At 41.2% G+C, this 18,985-nt stretch overlaps 1 protein-coding gene across 20 annotated transcripts in view; it reads right to left on the reverse strand.

The window, feature by feature from the left end:
* CLASP1 (cytoplasmic linker associated protein 1) overlaps positions 1–14,472 on the reverse strand; it is a 273,158-nt gene extending 258,686 nt beyond the window's left edge. For 5 of the 20 annotated variants that reach the window (XM_027562856.1, XM_027562851.1, XM_027562843.1 and 2 more), the window contains exon 1: positions 14,365–14,469. The gene's annotated coding sequence lies outside the window, so the exon portion shown is untranslated. Of the gene's footprint in view, positions 1–14,364 lie in introns of all 20 variants that reach the window. The other 15 variants (XM_027562823.1, XM_027562874.1, XM_027562805.1 and 12 more) reach the window with 6 other exon arrangements.
* Between the last annotated feature and the right edge of the window lie 4,513 nt (positions 14,473–18,985).

An 18,985-nucleotide genomic window follows, 5' to 3' on the forward strand; every position in this document is an offset into this window, starting at 1 on the left:
GATGTGTCTCATCTTCCAGGGCTTACTCGCTCTTCCATGATTCCACAAAATAATCACTATACAATTCAGCTAAACACTGTTATTCTGTCAAACAATTTCAGAAATCAACTTCTTTGGCAATTTCAGAAGTCAACTCCAAATTCTGAAATGAATGAGAGGATAAAAAGATTTTCCCATCATGTTCACTTTATAAATGCACTCACAGGCCACTGGCATTCACCACCATTAGGTGAGTTCAATCAGCAACAGGCTAAAATACCACCCTCATCAGCCAACATCAACTCCACAGGGAACAGCAGGGCACGAGCACATTTCTTTTTATAAAGGGCCACCCTCCTCTGAATGGGATCCCATGTCTGGACAGGGATCTATTAAATAATAAAAATACTTCATAAATCAAGACTTTTTAGACAAAGACATAGCTTTAGATTAAGCTACACACCAGGCCCAAAGTCTCCATAAATAAGGCCAGAGGTAGCAAAAGAAAACGGTCAGCATCTCTGCTTCCCACTCTCCCTGGCATAAGCCATTATTCCTACTAAGGGAGGTCAAGCTCTTGCTGAATCACTCTGTTGGTTGACAATTAGCTCGAAAGCATCTCAAGTACTGGGTTTGCTCTGGCCTCTCTGATGTTGTTACATCGTTCAGAACTAGAAAATACAAGAATAAAATAATTCCTTCCTTTGTTTTCACTGTTAATAATAAGGATCTACTAAAATAAGCACTGGATGAATAACGAGAATCTCATGATAAAAGTGTTTATATAACAAGATGCTAAGAAATACCTACTTAGGAGTCAAAACCTACCAGAAAACAAAACAACCAAGGCCAACCTTTGAAATGAGCCTTCCCCTCCTGGGTATCTGGATGGCAGATTATAAAATGGATTCCCAAGGGAGGTCTGATCACTTAGGACAAGTAACATTAGACTTTTCGGAACACTAAAGAGTGTGAGGGAGGGAAATCTGATGATACAGACTCAGAGAGAAAGATCAGATACTTTTCCACCAGTTAACTTTTAGGATTTCTAGGCAAAAGAAGAATTTTCTAATGATACTTAATTTTCCTATTACAAAGTGATATACACTCATCACACAAATTTAAAATAATCTTTGAAATTAAGAGCATTTGTCAAAAATGAAAAAGCAAGATCTAGATATACAAAAATCACATCTAAAGTGAGTAAAATTCCCAATTTAAAACTCATCATAATCATAAATAACAAGTTAAAAATGTTTCAGTCATCCATGAAATGAACCCCTGTGCAGCCTGAGGCTTATCCATGTATCAAATGTCACATATAAAACAAATTCCTATGGCATTTGAAAGGTATCAATCCCCACATTTAGGAAGATGACTTAAAAGGACCTGAATTTTAAATCTTAAAGAACTTTATAATATATTGATCACTAATCTTTTAAGAATAATTTTCTGGAAATTCCATGGCAGTCCAGTGATTAAGACTTAGCACTTTCACTGCCGAGAGCCAGAGTTCAATCCCTGTTCAGTGAACCAGAAAAACAAAACAAAAACAAACAAACAAAAAAAACCCCACAAGTTGCAAAGTACAGCCAAAGAAAAGATTAATTTTCTGCAATTACCCAAATATATTTGCAAAGATCTAAGTTTAACTTCACAATTCAGTCAATAAAACTTAAGCACATCCCTTACACAGTACTGAACTGGGCATTAGAGTGAATAGGGGAGAAAAGAAGGTTAGAAATTGGAAAACAAAGAAATATACAGTCTACTCTGAAGGTCCTTATAATCTACATTGGAACACGAGACTAGACAAAATCTAAAGAAAGGGAACTCACATTTACTAAGTGTATCTTATGTGTCAGGCAGCAAAGCTATAATATACAACATCCATGAATCCTGTCACTAGGGAAGAAAGTAGGGAGGGGCAGGAGGGTGCTGAAATTGAGGCGGGTGAGGTCAAAAACCCAAAGCACAATATACATGCCAAGTGATAACAGAGGATAAGTACAGTTTTCATTGTGCTGTGCTAACTCCCTTCAGTCTGACTGTCTGACTCTTTGCAACCACATGGACTGAAGCCCACCAGGCTCCTCTGTCCATGCGATTCTCTAGGCAAGAATTCTGAAGTGGGTTGCCATTTCCTATGCTAGGGGACCTTGCCGACCCCTGGATCTAACCTGTATCTTTTGTGTCTCCTGCATTGGCAGGCGGTTCTTTACCACTAGCGCCACCTGGGAAGACTGGCGCTGGGACAACTGGACAGCCACGTACAAAACAACAAAGTTAGACCTGACCCTCACACCGTTCACACAGACCAACTCGAAATGGGTCACGAAGATGAATGGAGAGCTGGATCTATAAAACTCTAAGAAGAAAACATAAGAATAAATCTCCATGACCTTAGATTTGGCAATCAATCCTTAGATATGACATGAAAAGCATGAAAAAATTGATTAATTGGATTTCATCAAAATTACTAAGGACATTATCAAGAAAGTGGAAAGACAACCTACAGAATGAGTGGGAGAAAATATCTGCAAATCATACATCTGGTAAGAGCTTAATGTTCAGAATATTTCAGTTCAGTTCAGTTCAGTTCAGTCACTCAGTCATGTCCGACTCTTTGCGACCCCATGAATTGCAGCACGCTAGGCTTCCCTGTCCATCACCAGCTCCAGAAGTTCACCCAAACTCATGTGCATCGAGTCAGTGATGCCATCCAGCCATCTCATCCTCTGTCGTCCCCTTCTCCTCCTGCATCTAATAAGACCTCCTAAAACTCTAAACCAAAAAGACACACATGTGCTCAATTGCTGCAGGCATGTCCAACTCTCTGCGACTCTATGGACTGTAGCCCGCCAGGCTCTTCTGTCCAAGACATTCTCACAATCCAGTTTAAAAATGAGCAAAGGCCCATACCATATGGAAGCCTGTGCGCCTTAGAGCCCCATGCTCTACACAAGAGAAGCCACTGCAATGAGAAGCCCGCACACCACAACTAGAGAGGACCCTCCTCTCACCACAACTGAGAAAGCCCGCGTGCAGCAACGAAAACCCAGTGCAGCCAAAAATAACTAACTAAATAAATAAAAATGGACAAAGGAGAACAGCAAGGTCTTACTGTATAGCACAGGGAACTATATTCAATATCTTGTAGTAAGCTATAATGGAAAAAATATGAAAGTATATATACATACGTATAACTGACACACTTTGTTGTAAACCAGAAACACAACATTATAAATTAACTATACTTCAATTTTTTAATGGGCAAAGGATTTGCATGTATATTTCTCCAAAGAAGATATACAAAATGTCAATAAGCACAAGAAAAGATGCTCAACACCTTAGTTAGTAGGGAAATAAAAATCAAAACCACAGTGAGTACTACCTCACACCTACTAAGATAGCTATAATTTTTAAAAAACAAACAGAGATAACAAGTGTTGACAAGGACATGGAGAAATTGAAACCCTTGTACAAAACTGCTGGAAATGTAAAAAGGTACAGCCACTGTGGAAAATTAGGCAGTTCCTCAAAAAGTTAAACACAGAATTATCACATGATCCAGTAATTCTACTCCTAGGTATACACTCAGAAGAATTAAAAACAGATTCAAACAAATTTGTGAACCAACATACATTACAGTCACAACAGTCAGAAAGTGGAAACAACCCAAATTCCAACAGCAGGTGAAGGGATAAATAAACTGGAGTGTTCATACAATTGAATACTATTACCAATTAAGAAGGAATAACATTCTGACACAGGTTACAATATAAATGAACCTTGAAAATATTATGTTAAGTGAAATAAACTACTCACAAAAGGACATATAATTATTCCAATTTAATGAAATAGCCAGAATAGGCAAATTCATAGAGACCAGGGCCTGAGAAAGTAGGAAGAATGAGGATTTACTGCTTACAGAGTTTCTGTTTGGGGTGATGGAAAAGATTTGGAAACAGACTGTGATGACTGCTGCCCTAAGTGAATGTTATTAATGCCACTCACCTGTATACTTTAAAATGGTTACAATAGCATATCTTGCCAAAGTAAAAAGAAAAAAAGAGTTTATATAAAGTCTTAAGGAGTCTGGCCTGTCCAAGGGTGGATCTCAAATCAAGCACTCAAGTCCAAAAGGGACTGTAGGTTCCCGATCCAACAACCCTCATGGTAACCCTCATAAGAAGACTACATCCCTACATCCTTCCTAACCAGAGAAGAGGCCTCTCCAGATGCTCTAGCAGCAGACTTTCCCCCAAGACTGCCCACTGACCTTTCCTGCAAGAAAAATAACTTGTGCTGGAAAAAACAGAGATAAGTGGAAAGGAAACTGAAGAATCCAAGAGCCAAACTCTGCTACTTTGCAGCTGCATAACCATGGACAGATTACTCGAGTGCTCTAACTAAGGCTCAACTTCCTCTCATTGTAAAATGAAAATAGCATCTACCTTTAAATGCTGCCATAAGACTTGCCAAAAGAGCACCCATGGCACCCAGCCTAGTGCCTGCCTCATGCTGGGTGTTCAGTCCATAATGGTTCTTACCACCAGGACAAGAGGTCTGTTTGCCACCCTTGGGCCAACCAAAGGCTTGGCAGGATATGGCTTGGGTCTGGAGAATTCTATGATTTTCAGAACTCAAATAAAACACAGATTTCAGAGAAGGAGCTGTTTCTATGCAGTTCAACGACTCTTGGAAAGACTGGCTTATTGTTTGCACAATGAACCGAGCTACTCTACATTAGGAAGGAAGCTGCTAGACAATTCACTCCTCTCTAGACAACAAGCCTCTGTTCACAACGAAGCCCTGCCTCCACCCACAGGAGAGACATGCTCTGTGGGGGAACTGAGCAGAAAGTCAGTTAGAAGGTCTGAGGCAGCTCTCAGGCTCTGGTGGCCTCAGCATCACTTGAAGAATCTGTTAAAGACACAGATGTCTCACCCCTGCTACCAAATATTCCAGTCACGAGGTATTTCAGCAAAGGCCCTTGAGCACAACTGTTTAAAGAAACACTTGAAGGGAAGGTACAGAGATGTCCTAAGACTACATTCTGATGTTGACAAACAGACCAGTCTGCCTCACAAAGCAAGAGCTGTGTCTTCCTCCATGCCTATCGAAAAACACAGTAGCTTTGGCAACACAGGACATGGAAACCATGGACGTGAAAGCGATCGCCTGCAGGTAAAATCCAATTCAACCTGTATGTTCTATACTTCTCACAGGAAACAAAAAAGGTAAATTTTATTACCAGAACTTGGTAAAATTTTTGTCAAGCACTCTTTTTTTTTTTGACTTTAAATTACATTTTTCTTTTCTTTTTTTTTGACATTCCACAACATTGTTATGAAGGTTATTTTTTTTCCTTTAATTTCTTTTTTTTTTAATTTTATTTTAAAACTTTACATAATTGTATTAGTTTTGCCAAATATCAAAATGAATCCATCACAGGTATACATGTGCTCCCCATCCTGAACCCTCCTCCCTCCTCCCTCCCCATAGCATCCCTCTGGGTCGTCCCAGTGCACTAGCCCCAAGCATCCAGTATCGTGCATTGAACCTGGACTGGCAACTCGTTTCATACATGATACTTTACATGTTTCAATGCCATTCTCCCAAATCTTCCCACCCTCTCCCTCTCCCACAGAGTCCATAAGACTGTTCCATACATCAGTGTCTCTTTTGCTGTCTCGAACACAGGGTTATTGTTATCATCTTTCTAAATTCCATATATATGTGTTAGTATACTGTATTGGTGTTTTTCCTTCTGGCTTACTTCACTCTGTATAATAGGCTCCAGTTTCATCCACCTCATTAGAACTGATTCAAATGAATTCTTTTTAATGGCTGAGTAATACTCCATTGTGTATATGTACCACAGCTTTCTTATCCATTCATCTGCTGATGGACATCTAGGTTGCTTCCATGTCCTGGCTATTATAAACAGTGCTGCGATGAACATTGGGGTACACGTGTCTCTTTCCCTTCTGGTTTCCTCAGTGTGTATGCCCAGCAGTGGGATTGCTGGATCATAAGGCAGTTCTATTTCCAGTTTTTTAAGGAATCTCCACACTGTTCTCCATAGTGGCTGTACTAGTTTGCATTCCCACCAACAGTGTAAGAGGGTTCCCTTTTCTCCACACCCTCTCCAACATTTATTATTTGTAGACTTTTGGATCGCAGCCATTCTGACTGGTGTGAAATGGTACCTCATAGTGGTCTTGATTTGCATTTCTCTGATAATAAGTGATGTTGAGCATCTTTTCATGTGTTTGTTAGCCATCTGTATGTCTTCTTTGGAGAAATGTCTATTTAGTTCTTTGGCCCATTTTTTGATTGGGTCATTTATTTTTCTGGAATTGAGCTGTAGGAGTTGCTTGTATATTTTTGAGATTAGTTGTTTGTCAGTTGCTTCATTTGCTATTATTTTCTCCCATTCTGAAGGCTGTCTTTTCACCTTGCTGATAGTTTCCTTTGATGTGCAGAAGCTTTTAAGTTTAATTAGGTCCCATTTGTTTATTTTTGCTTTTATTTCCGATATTCTGGGAGGTGGGTCATAGAGGATCCTGCTGTGATGTATGTCAGAGAGTGTTTTGCCTATGTTCTCCTCTAGGAGTTTTATAGTTTCTGGTCTTATGTTTAGATCATTAATCCATTTTGAGTTTATTTTTGTGTATGGTGTTAGAAAGTGGTCTAGTTTCATTCTTTTACAAGTGGTTGACCAGTTTTCCCAGCACCACTTGTTAAAGAGATTGTCTTTAATCTATTGTATATTCTTGCCTCCTTTGTCAAAGATAAGGTGTCCATATGTGCGTGGATTTATCTCTGGGCTTTCTATTTTGTTCCATTAAGAGACTACTATCAACAATTACATGCCAATAAAATGGACAACGTGGAAGAAATGGACAAATTCTTAGAAAAGTACAACTTTCCAAAACTCGACCAGGAAGAAATAGAAAATCTTAACAGACCCATCACAAGCACGGAAATTGAAACTGTAATCAAAAATCTTCCAGCAAACAAAAGCCCAGGTCCAGATGGCTTCACAGCTGAATTCTACCAAAAATTTAGAGAAGAGCTAACACCTATCCTGCTCAAACTCTTCCAGAAAATTGCAGAGGAAGGTAAACTTCCAAACTCATTCTATGAGGCCACCATCACCCTAATACCAAAACCTGACAAAGATCCCACAAAAAAAGAAAACTACAGGCCAATATCACTGATGAACATAGATGCAAAAATCCTTAACAAAATTCTAGCAATCAGAATCCAACAACACATTAAAAAGATCATACACCATGACCAAGTGGGCTTTATCCCAGGGATGCAAGGATTCTTCAATATCTGCAAATCAATCAATGTAATACACCATATTAACAAATTGAAAAATAAAAACCATATGATTATCTCAATAGATGCAGAGAAAGCCTTTGACAAAATTCAACACCCATTTATGATAAAAACTCTCCAGAAAGCAGGAATAGAAGGAACATACCTCAACATAATAAAAGCTATATATGACAAACCCACAGCAAACATTATCCTCAATGGTGAAAAATTGAAAGCATTTCCTCTAAAGTCAGGAACAAGACAAGGGTGCCCACTTTCACCATTACTATTCAACATAGTTTTGGAAGTTTTGGCCACAGCAATCAGAGCAGAAAAAGAAATAAAAGGAATCCAAATTGGAAAAGAAGAAGTAAAACTCTCACTATTTGCAGATGACATGATCCTCTACATAGAAAACCCTAAAGACTCCACCAGAAAATTACTAGAACTAATCAATGACTATAGTAAAATTGCAGGATATAAAATCAACACACAGAAATCCCTTGCATTCCTATACACTAATAATGAGAAAACAGAAAGAGAAATTAAGGAAACAATTCCATTCACCATTGCAACGGAAAGAATAAAATACTTAGGAATATATCTACCTAAAGAAACTAAAGACCTATATATAGAAAACTATAAAACACTGGTGAAAGAAATCAAAGAGGACACTAATAGATGGAGAAATATACCATGTTCATGGATTGGAAGAATCAATATAGTGAAAATGAGTATACTACCCAAAGCAATTTATAGATTCAATGCAATCCCTATCAAGCTACCAACGGTATTCTTCACAGAGCTAGAACAAATAATTTCACAATTTGTATGGAAATACAAAAAACCTCGAATAGCCAAAGCGATCTTGAGAAAGAAGAATGGAACTGGAGGAATCAACCTACCTGACTTCAGGCTCTACTACAAAGCCACAGTTATCAAGCACTCTTAAGTTGCTGGGGTAATTATTAACTGATACAAGCTTTTGGTCAGCATTCAGGCAATATGTATCAAAAGTCACCCAATATTCTCACTTCTTAGAACTGATCCAAAGGAAACAACACAAAAAAGCACACTACATGGCAAAAACAGCCACTGTTGTAATATAGAGTATTATGTACCTTGATATATAATATATAAAAATATATATATACCTGCATATCAAGGATCCTGGTTTACCAGGAATTTCCTGGCAGTCCAGTGGCTAGGAGTCCACTCTCACTGCCAAGGGCCCAGATTCAATCTCTAGTCAGGGAACTAAGACCCCACAAGTTGTGAGGCACAGCCAAAAAATAAGGATCCCAGTTTACCAAAATCTGCCATTATCCAATCAAATATGACAAAGCTATTAAAAATCAAAATGATGCACACCATGTCATTACACTGGAGATGGAAATGGCAACCTACTCCAGTATTCTTGCCTGGAAAATCCCACGGACAGAGGAACCTGCAGGGGCTGCAGTCCAAGGGGTCGCAAAGAGTCGGACACAACTGAGCGACTTCACTTTCACTTTCATTCATAGAACACAGAAGACCTAAAAAGACTTACTAAAAAACAGGGACATATGGACAGGACACTATGAAAAATCCTGGAGGTAGGGAAGTGGGGCAGGGGGACAAATGGGTGAAAGGTATCAACAGGTACAAACTTCTAGTTATAAAACAAATGTATGGCATGATGACCACAGTTTAACAATACTGTACTGTACATTTGAAAGTTTCTAATAGATTACATTTTAAAAGTTCTCATCCAAGGAAAAAAAATTCTGTAAGGTGATGGATCTTGACTTATTATGATCATTTCACAATATACAAAAATACTGAATCACTATGCTACACACTTGGAAACCAACATATTGTTGCATGTCAATTTTACTTCAGTACATACAAAAAACGTGTTTGGATTACAAAAAAAAAAGAAGAAAAACCCTGTGTTAGGATGGCTTGATATAGGTTTTCCCCTGTCTGGTCTCTCAACTTTCTGTATTATTGCCATATTATTGTAATAAGATTACAAATAAGTTTAACTCATTCTGCTTAGAAAGTTAACTGGGCAACCCTTCTAGAGGTAGAAGGCAGATTCACTGACCTCAGTCATGCTGAATGAAGATAAACGCACCCAAGCGTACCATGGTAGCAAGATGGGCACAGGCCAGTTCTAAATTTTCTTTCACAAAAAGATAAATCTTAACATATTAACTATTAAATCTTAAATTTACATTTTTTAAAAAGCAAGTATAAACACACTGAAGGAGAGAGGAAACCTGGTCTGGCGGATTTCACATGGCAAAAATGATTAGGCAACTTCAGAACCACAACTTCAATATAAGGTGTAAAGTGATGTCGCTAAGAGACAATTTACACAAAAAGAACATCAGGCTGAGAAACTGAAGGCCCAGTTCTCATCCTCGTTCCACCATGTACTGGGATATAACTCCGAGGTCTTGGGTTCTCATTTGTAAATTGACAGGATAATCGTGGTATTTCCACTGCCTACCTCACGGGATTTTTTGAAGGGAACAAAGAAGATTAAGAATGTAAAAGTGTTTTGAAAATCCAGGGTTTGTTACCTCAAATCTGGCTGTTAGTGTTATGAAGATGTTCCTACAAACAAGGGTAACCATGTTTAGGAGACATACTCCGAACTGGTAATAAGAGGATGTATCGCCTGCCCTGGGGCTCAGCAGGATCTGGGGCCAGACCTTCCCCTTTACTTCCATGTTCAAATCTTTTAGGAGAATCTATGACTGTTACCTGGTAATTTTTTTAATTTGTAAAAGCAAATGCAATCACTGACAAAATTAACATAGAATGCAGGACTTTCAAACTGGGTTTTCCAGATTTACCTTAGGATTGTTAAAAAATTGTGGCCGCCCAGGCCGACGAAGACTTAACTGACCAAAATCTCTGGGTGGCTAGCAATAAATAAGACCAGGCCATTTGTATTTTAAGACCCTCTCCAAGTGATTCTGGCAATGTGATAATTGCTTTTTTTTTTTTTGGCCGCATCTTGTAGCATGCAGGATGTTAGTTTCCTGACCAGGGATCAAACCCATTATCCCTGCACTGGGAGCTCAGAGTCTTAACCACTGGACTCCAGGGAAGTCCCAGTTACTGCTATTATTATTACATTAACTCTTACCATGAATACATGACAGGAAGTCCATATACTTACTCAGTATATGCCAGTCACTATTCTCAGCATCTTACATATGTTATCTCACTTCATCCTCACACAGCCCTATAAGAAGATGCTGCTATTAACACTGCCTGCCCTTCACCCTCCTTTTGTAGATGAAATTATTAAAATACAAAGAGATGATCTAACTGGCCCATGGCCCAAAGCCACAGGGCTAGGAAGTGACAGAACCAGAAAGCTCACATGTCTGAAAATCCTTGATACAGTTTCCTAACCTAAGACAGGAACTATATATTCTGGTCAGGTCATATCAAATTCTGCTTTATTTCATATACTACATTTAAAGGACCATCAAACAAGAGTTGTCTAAAGAGAGCACAGTGATATCTAGTTTAGGTGATATCAGCTTAAACCACAAAGGGACAAAGGGCCTAGGGCTGTTTACATTCTTCAGCATCACAGGGACGGAATTTGTAACATTTTATCTGTCTCCTCCATTGCTCTGTGAGTGAGCCCTTGAGCATGGGACCCATGTATGTCTTTTCAGCTATATCCTTGTGGTTCCTGAAAGTGAAAGTCGCTCAGTTGTGTCCAACTCTTTGCAACCCATGGACTATAGAGTCCATGGAATTCTCCAGTCCAGAATACTGGAGTGGGAAGCTGTTCCCTTCTCCTCGGGATCTTCCCAACCCAGAGATCGAACCCAGGTCTCCCACACGGCAGGCAGATTCTTGACCAGCTAAGCCACCAGGGAACTAAAGAAAGGGTTTAATAAATTAATCAATAAATCTAGAAAAGGCTTGATGACTGTCCTAGGAAATGAAAGACTATTTCATGGAAAAGAAACATATTTGATTCATGTTGCTTCAGAGAGTACTAAGATCAACAGGCATAAGGGGAGGGGCAGAGTGGAGACAGTCTAGGATATCTTTCCAGCAATCAAGACCTGTCCAGTGACAGGAAAGCAGGCTGCGGTTTGAGGCTCAAGACCAGAATACAGTAGACAAAAGGCAGGATGTTGGACTATAGGGCCTCTAAGAGCTCTTCCAAGGCTCCAATCCTTTTATTCTAAGTTAAGATACACTGGTTTATTCCTTCACACTTTCTACAGAGACTGGTTACACAAGGCCAGTAGTCCAAGCACAGAGGCTACTACAAAGTCTTCTACAAATTCCCAAGACCTTCCAGGACCTAGAGAAGAATAAATCACCAGAAGAATCTTCCCAGGAGGAAGGTAATGGATACAATAGGAATCAACAAGGAGTGAGGAGACTTCCAGGCAAGAAACAGGAGAAAAGTCAACAGAAGTATTATGGAAGAAATGCTGCCGTTTGAACACATCTGAGCTACATCTTCAGGGATGCCTGTGGGAAAGTGGATCCCTAAAGATGCTTGTGGGAAAGTGGATTCTGTGGAGGTGCCATAAGAATCTGAGGAGCAGGAACATTCAGCCTGGCAGTACTGGTCTGAGCTCAAAGAGGTGAAGAAAGCCCTGCAGTGTAAAGACACAGCTAACACTCAAGAAATCGAGGTGCTAAAAAGAAAAGGCCTTTAGAGGTCAGTTAACCAAACACACACACTCTTTATGGATGCTGACCTGGTTGCATTCAATAAAGAAAAGTTAGTTTACTTTCTTAAATTACATTTTACAAACCAAAGACTGAATCATCAGTGATTCTGTTTTCAAACATTATTTTCTGCTACTGTCTATTCTTTACACTATGTGACTACCACACTTGCAATCATCAAAGTTGTTATCAAAACTCAGCTCTGAGCCTAATGTTATCATCCCTTAAATGATTAAAACATTTACCAATAGTACTATGAAATAAAAAGCATTATCCATCAATCTAAAAAGCTACAACTTTATAAGTATTAGACTGTTAAGAATAAATGGAGTCTGAAAAAATTATGTCTCAGGTACAAAAAACTATCTCACCCAACTTATAAACTGTGAGATTGAGCCATCTAAAAAAAGGGGGGGGGGGGCTGAAAATGAACAAAGGATTAAAGGGAAATAAATCTAAATCCCAAACCAGTGAACAAAACATAACACATGTGAACAATAAACTTAATGGTCTTCTGGCCATTCATGTCTCAACATCCCTGTCAAACTATTTTAAGGATCTGAAATCTTGCTCTATAAAAAGCAAGTTCCCATCATCTGAACTACACTTAAGAGATTCTATGGCAGTAGTTACTCAAGCATAAAAACCAAGCTTCAGATTTTTGCTTCTTGTTAGTACAAAAAAATGTCTACCTCTTTCAGGTAAAGTTGAGCCTGTGGCCAAAATCTTGGCACTCTAGGAGACGGAGGTTTTCAGTTCTAACACTAATTTAAGGTGCAAAGGCTTTTTCCCTATTCACTACCACTTAGATTGTAACATGGAGATAAAATATTTGACAACTCCACCACCAACAGTCTCTTCAAAGGATTCTGGGAGAATACAAAACTACAGCTGAAAACTCAACAAAAATTAAAACTTTAAAATCCTAAAACATCTACATGTTCGCTGATAAGCTATGAATTTCAGAAACTGAACATTGAGTAACAATTGCTAAAAAAAAGGTGCAACTACACGATCTTACAAAGATGATAAGCAAACAGCTCACCAAAATTTAAATCTTTCTTAGCAAATGGAAAAGATAAGTAATATCCAGTAACTCTGGGACACTGTGATGTTATTTTTCTTATCTATACGGTCTCTGCATCAATGTTACTTTTCTCCACTCCCTTGACAAGCAAAAGGAGCCCACTGTCCAGGATTTCTCTGACCAAGAGGACAGTAAATGTCACAATAACTGTAATAAAAGCAACAATTTCTAAAGCCATTATTTATACCAGATTCTGGCACTCAAACAGGGTGCAAGGGACACGGCAGCAAGCAACTATTTCTCACTTCTGACTCTTCTGCATCACTGCCTCCCAAAGGACTAGAGAAATCTAGAGCTCTGGATGTCATATCTACAAATTTAAGTATCATCTTTAAAGAGCTCACAGGTTCTACAAATGGTCAACATTAATGAACGAACCTCACGACAGAAAAACTCACCCAGATGCAATAAAACATGTTTCAAAGCTCCACCTAATTTTTGTTTTTAATTTTAGGAATAAACACAAGTTGTTGTTGTTGTTGTTTTAAAATTATGTAATAAGTGAGACTCTGGAAAACCCCAGACTCATCCGAGGGGCTTGGAAAACGAGAAAGCAAAATGTGATGAGTTCCATTGTACCAACCAGGCTAACGTGCAAGATCACACACTCCTCTCCGTCAGAGCGTCCCTGCCAATACCGAAGAACAACAAAGGCAAGTTGAGGAGGCTGCACAAGGCTTAACTCAGCACTTGTCCGCTTTCCCAGCCTCCGAAGCAGCTCGCTGCGGGCCCGGGGACCTCCGGCACCCTGCGCATCCCGCCCGGCCCGCGCTCGGCTTTGTCTGGCCCGGCTGGACCCCTTCCCTCCCGATCTTTCTCCACACCCACCACTCGGCCAGTAGTAGTTGTGGGGGGTTTCTCCCTCTCCCTCTCGCCCCCTCCCCTCGCAAGCCCCGGCTCTTCTCAAACGCGGCTTCTCCTACCAGGCCCGAGACTCGGGTCGGGAAGGGGGCCCGGGGTGGGGTCCAGGAGAGAAGACAGAGGGGCACACAAAGCCAGGCTGACCCCAGACCCACCCCCAACCCCCTGCAAAGCAGCGTGGGATCAGCGATCTGCGGGCTGGATAAACAGTCCTCCACTCCCGTTCCCCGCCCAGCTCCCACCTAAGGGCCGCCCCCCTCCCCCCAAAGTGCACCCAAGAGCGGATGACAGCGCTGGACCTAGCCCCCACCCAGCTTCGGTGCCCACCACCGCGAGGGGGGCAGGGGCCTGGGAGGCCTGGGGTCTACACACCCTCGTCCTAACCGAGCACTTACGGCCGTATTATTCGCTCCTGTTGCCGCTGCGGACCAGACGGCCGCCGCCTTCTCCTCCACCCCAATGAGGTTAAGCGCTTGGTGCGGGGATTAAAAAAAAAAAAAAATTAGAAGCCCAGGGCGCCTGCGCAATGAGGTCTCCCTTTTTTCCCCTTACCGCCACGACCCGGCTGGACCATAGAGTGTGTAAACCGAGAGCAGAGAGGCGCCTGCTTCTCTATGGTAACGCCCGGCGCAGGCGCCGCCCTGGCTGAGACGGGATTCGGGACCTGCCAGTCCCTAGAGCTCTTGCCTACTCGGAGAACGTCAATTGGCCCTGGTGGGGACCCGTAGGGAAAGGTTCTTTAAGAAAAGGGCGGCCAGGCTGAAGTTGGACCCCCGGCGAGTTGCGACAAAACTCAGGCTAGGCAGAGAGGATTGAATCTAAGCAGCCATGGCAGTAGGGCACCAGAAAGCAGGGAGCGTAGACCTCAGGAAGAACCAGGAAAGCTTGGGTAAAAGGCGTCCAGCAGGAACTTCCTCCGGTGGGGGCGAGGAGGTCTTCTACCTGAGGGAACCGGCCTTTCACTTCTGGGTTACGCGCTCGGCGCACCATCTGGGCGTCCAGGGCGAAGGAAATTGTGCCTTGTGACTCTCCGTACCGAGGCTCCCCCTTCACTTTTCGGGTAGGCGCGGGCGCTGGAGCCGGAAGCACAACTTTTTAACGGTTCTTTGCCCTCTTTGAAGCCGAGCCAGCCCTGGAGACTTCTCCTGGAAGCCTCGGAAACCCTGGAGACTTTCTTCCTTGAGTGCCTGCACAGAACAGGCGGCTTCCATCCCCTCTCTCGCCTTTCTCTTGGAAGAAGTGTGGGAGAGTGTCTCGGAGGTTTAAAAGCTGTGCAAGTTGCGGGGCTCCCCTTTAAGGATCTCGAAGGGCACACAGTTTTGCTGCGTCGGGCGCCTACCCTCACTTGTAATTTGACATTGAAAGCTTTCTTGAGATTGCACACTGCTCCGGGGAACCCACTCAGAGTGTGAGTTGGCTTCCCTCCGTCTCGATTCTCATGTCCGGAGCTCCTGCTAGTGGGGTGTGTGGACACCCGTGAGATCTTACCTGTAAAGGTCCAGGACTTAGATGATGTGCTTGGAGAGACTCAGTTAAAACAAGACTTATGTAGACTCCTCTGTGGAGTGCAGGAAAGGGAGCGGACTGTGGGCTGAAGGAGTAGCGATGGCAAGTAGGAGGTGACTCCTGTATAGATCTAGAAAGGAGGACATCTTTTGGAGAAAGCACAAGCGACCTTATGAAAACCGCTGCAGCTACTGCTAAGTCACTTCAGTCGTGTCCGTCTCTGTGCGACCCCATAGACGCCAGCCGCTGGGTGGTGATAAAAGAGCTTTCCAGAGAAGATAGCACGGGGCAAGGGCTCAGGAGGCAGTGGACGTTTTACTGAGTGCAATGAAGAGAGCAGCCTAACTGAATTGTGGGGGGGGGGGGGGGGGGGGGGGGCGGAAAAGACAAGTGGAAAGTAATGTTGGTAACTAGGATGGGGAATGTTCAATTTTTTTAATATTTCTGGCCCCACCACGTGGCATGTGGGATTTTAGTTCCTTGACCAGGGTAGAACCTGTGCCCCCTGCATTGAAGCTCATAGTTTTAACCACTGGACCGCCAGTTAGGTCACAGGAATGTCTGATTTTTAATGTGATAAAATACACATGATATAAAATTTACCATTCATTTTTAAGTGTATAGTTATGTACATTTACACTGCTGTGCTACCGTCTTCAGAATTCAACTGTAGGAATCTGGAATCCTTTACCCTTTAAACAGCCCCGTCCCTATCCTGCCCCAGCCTCTGGCAACCACTCTTACTCTCTCTATAAATTTGACTGTTGAGGTTCCTCATGTAATTGGAATCATGTTCCTTTTGTGACTGACTTATTACACTATTTCACTAAGCATAATATCCTGCTTTCATGTTGAAGCAGGTGTCAGAATTTCCCTGCCCCACCTTTTTTGCCACATTATTCATTGTAATAATCTATAAATTCTTTAGGCTTCCTTTTTGACCACACCCCACAACATTCAGGATCTTAACCAACCAGGAATGGAACCTCCTACAGTGGAAGCACTGAGTCTTAACCACTGGACTGCCAGAGACATCCCAGAATTTCCTTGCTTTTTAAAATTAAATAATATTCCATTGTATGTATGAGATATATATATATATTCCCAAAATGAACCCTTGGGTTACTTATACCTTTTGGCTACTGTGAATAATGCTTCTGTGGACAAAAGTGTACAAATATCTCTTTGAACTCTGCTTTCAATAGGGTGGGGAATATTTTGAAATCAGGTAGAGAGAGCCACATTGTTTTAGGTCCTCAACTAGGGGTAGTAACACAGTGGAAGAACTGTGTTAGAAAGTGACCCTGAGTGTGGCAGCTCAATGCAGTCTCCATTTACAGGAAGCATTTCGGAAGCTTTAATATATGCTAGGCATTGTACTACCGCTTTATGTAAATTATTGATATGTCATTGAATCCATAAAATAAACAGCCAGTTATTAACATCATTTTACAAGTGAGGAAACCAAGGTTCTGGGATACAGATGGGCTGAGGGGAAGCTCACCAACCATACATACACACAAGTGATCAGAAAACAAACTTCTACAGGAGCTGGGCACCCATGGGCAGTGACTATTCACTTCTTTGGACAAGAATGCTAAAAAACAGTAGTTCACATGTGAGAGGGAGGTTTCACAGGAGAAAGAATAGGCTAACAGCAAGACCTTCCACTCTCAAATTACTGATGTGTAAAAAAGCTTAACACAGCAAATCTGCATCTTCCAAGTTTCCTAAAAGAACACTTGAGTTTTAGTCCAGGCCTACACATTGCTCTTAAAAATTATAAAATTCCAGGTAAGTAGATCCTTGTCTATAATAGAGAAAATAATGAGACACACCATTTCCTACTCAACACTTCATCTTTAACTTTTGCTTTCTCAAAAATCCTGTGAGGTCATTTGAAGCAATGAGCTCCATTTAGCAGATGAGTAAATAGAAGACCAGAAAGAAAAAATGATTTGCCCAACGCCTAATGGCTGATTGGTACCAAGGCTGCAACCGAAACCTGAACCTGTAGAATTCCCACTCTGTGCTTTGGGCTCTTTTACAGCAGTCTGAGTGGTCAGTCTGTTCAATTAGTTTCACTTTCCTCAGGGACACGGCCAAACTCCCAAGAAGCTAGTGTCAGTTAAACAAGGAGTCAGAGAATGTAACTGCAATATAAACAGCATTAACACATCACAAATACTCTGTACTGATTGTGTGCCAACCACTGAGCAAAGTAGGAAAAAAATCTTTGTTTTTGGGAAGAGGAGATAGAAAGCAGAGTAGCAATAAATAAAATATGTACTGAGCCAGGTAGAATAAATATGGAAAACCTGAAGCAGGAAATTAATTAAGGAGTGCTGAGGATAGGGAAAGGAATTTCTGTTTAAATAGCACAAGGGGGAGGGGCACTGAGAAGTATACAGCAAGTGTGTGAAGGATTTGAGAGAGCAAGCAATGTCCTTTCCCTGGGAGAAGGGCATTCCAGGTAGAGGCCAGTGCAGCAATCCTTCTGAGACAGACACCTACTATTTTCTAAGAACTGAAAAGCCAGAGTAGCAGAAGCAATGTGTGCGAGGGGAAAGTAGGAAATGAGGTCAGAGGTAAGAGAATGCCAAATTGTGACATTCAGGGGCTTCAGTCCAAATTGTGGATTTCAAGGGCAATGTAAGAATTTTGGCTTTAAGTAAGATGGGGAGCCACTGGTAAGTTTTTAAGCAGAAGGGAAACATGATTTGACTTCTATTTTTTTATTTATTTAATTGAAGTACAGTTGATTTACAATTGTGTTAATTTCTGCTGTGTAGCAAAGTAAATCAGTTATACATATATATACATTCTTTTTCGTATTTACCATTATGATTTATCATAGGATATTGAATTAGTTCCCTGTGCTATACAACAGGACCTTGCTTATCAATTTCTGTTTTTATAGACTCACTTTAGCTTCTATTTTGAGAATAGATTGTAGGGGAGCAAGAGGGGGACAACTTAGGAGACTAGTAAAATACCCCAAGTGAGCGACAAGGTGACTTGGGAAAAGTACAAGTAGTGGAAGGGCGAGGTGTCTGTGTGCACTCAGGCACATGGATTTGATGGCTCAGTTCTTGTAGGGAATGAGAGAGAACCCAGAGTGATTCCCAAGATTTTTGGCCTGAGCAGTTTGAAGTTGCTGTTTATTGAAATGGGGAAACAGAGGAACCAGTTGGGAATGAGAAGAGACAAATTCAAATTTGGAGATGCATATCAAATTAACACATAGAAATATCAGGAAGAAAGTTAGGAATATGAATCTGGAATTCCAAAAAAAGGTGCAGGCTGGGCATGTCATGGGAGATGCCAGCATTTAGAGAACATTAGAGCCATGAGATCATCTAGATAAGTAGAAATTTGAAAAAAATTATCTAAGAACTGAGTCCTGGGACACTGTAGCATTTAGAGATCAAGATGGTCATGAAACTAGGAAAGGAAATAGAAAGCAGCAACTGAAATAAGAGGAAAAGCAACCGAGTCAGTTAAGTCACC

The sequence above is a fragment of the Bos indicus x Bos taurus genome, chromosome 2 (assembly GCF_003369695.1).
Source record: "Bos indicus x Bos taurus breed Angus x Brahman F1 hybrid chromosome 2, Bos_hybrid_MaternalHap_v2.0, whole genome shotgun sequence".
Classification (NCBI taxonomy): domain Eukaryota; kingdom Metazoa; phylum Chordata; class Mammalia; order Artiodactyla; family Bovidae; genus Bos; species Bos indicus x Bos taurus.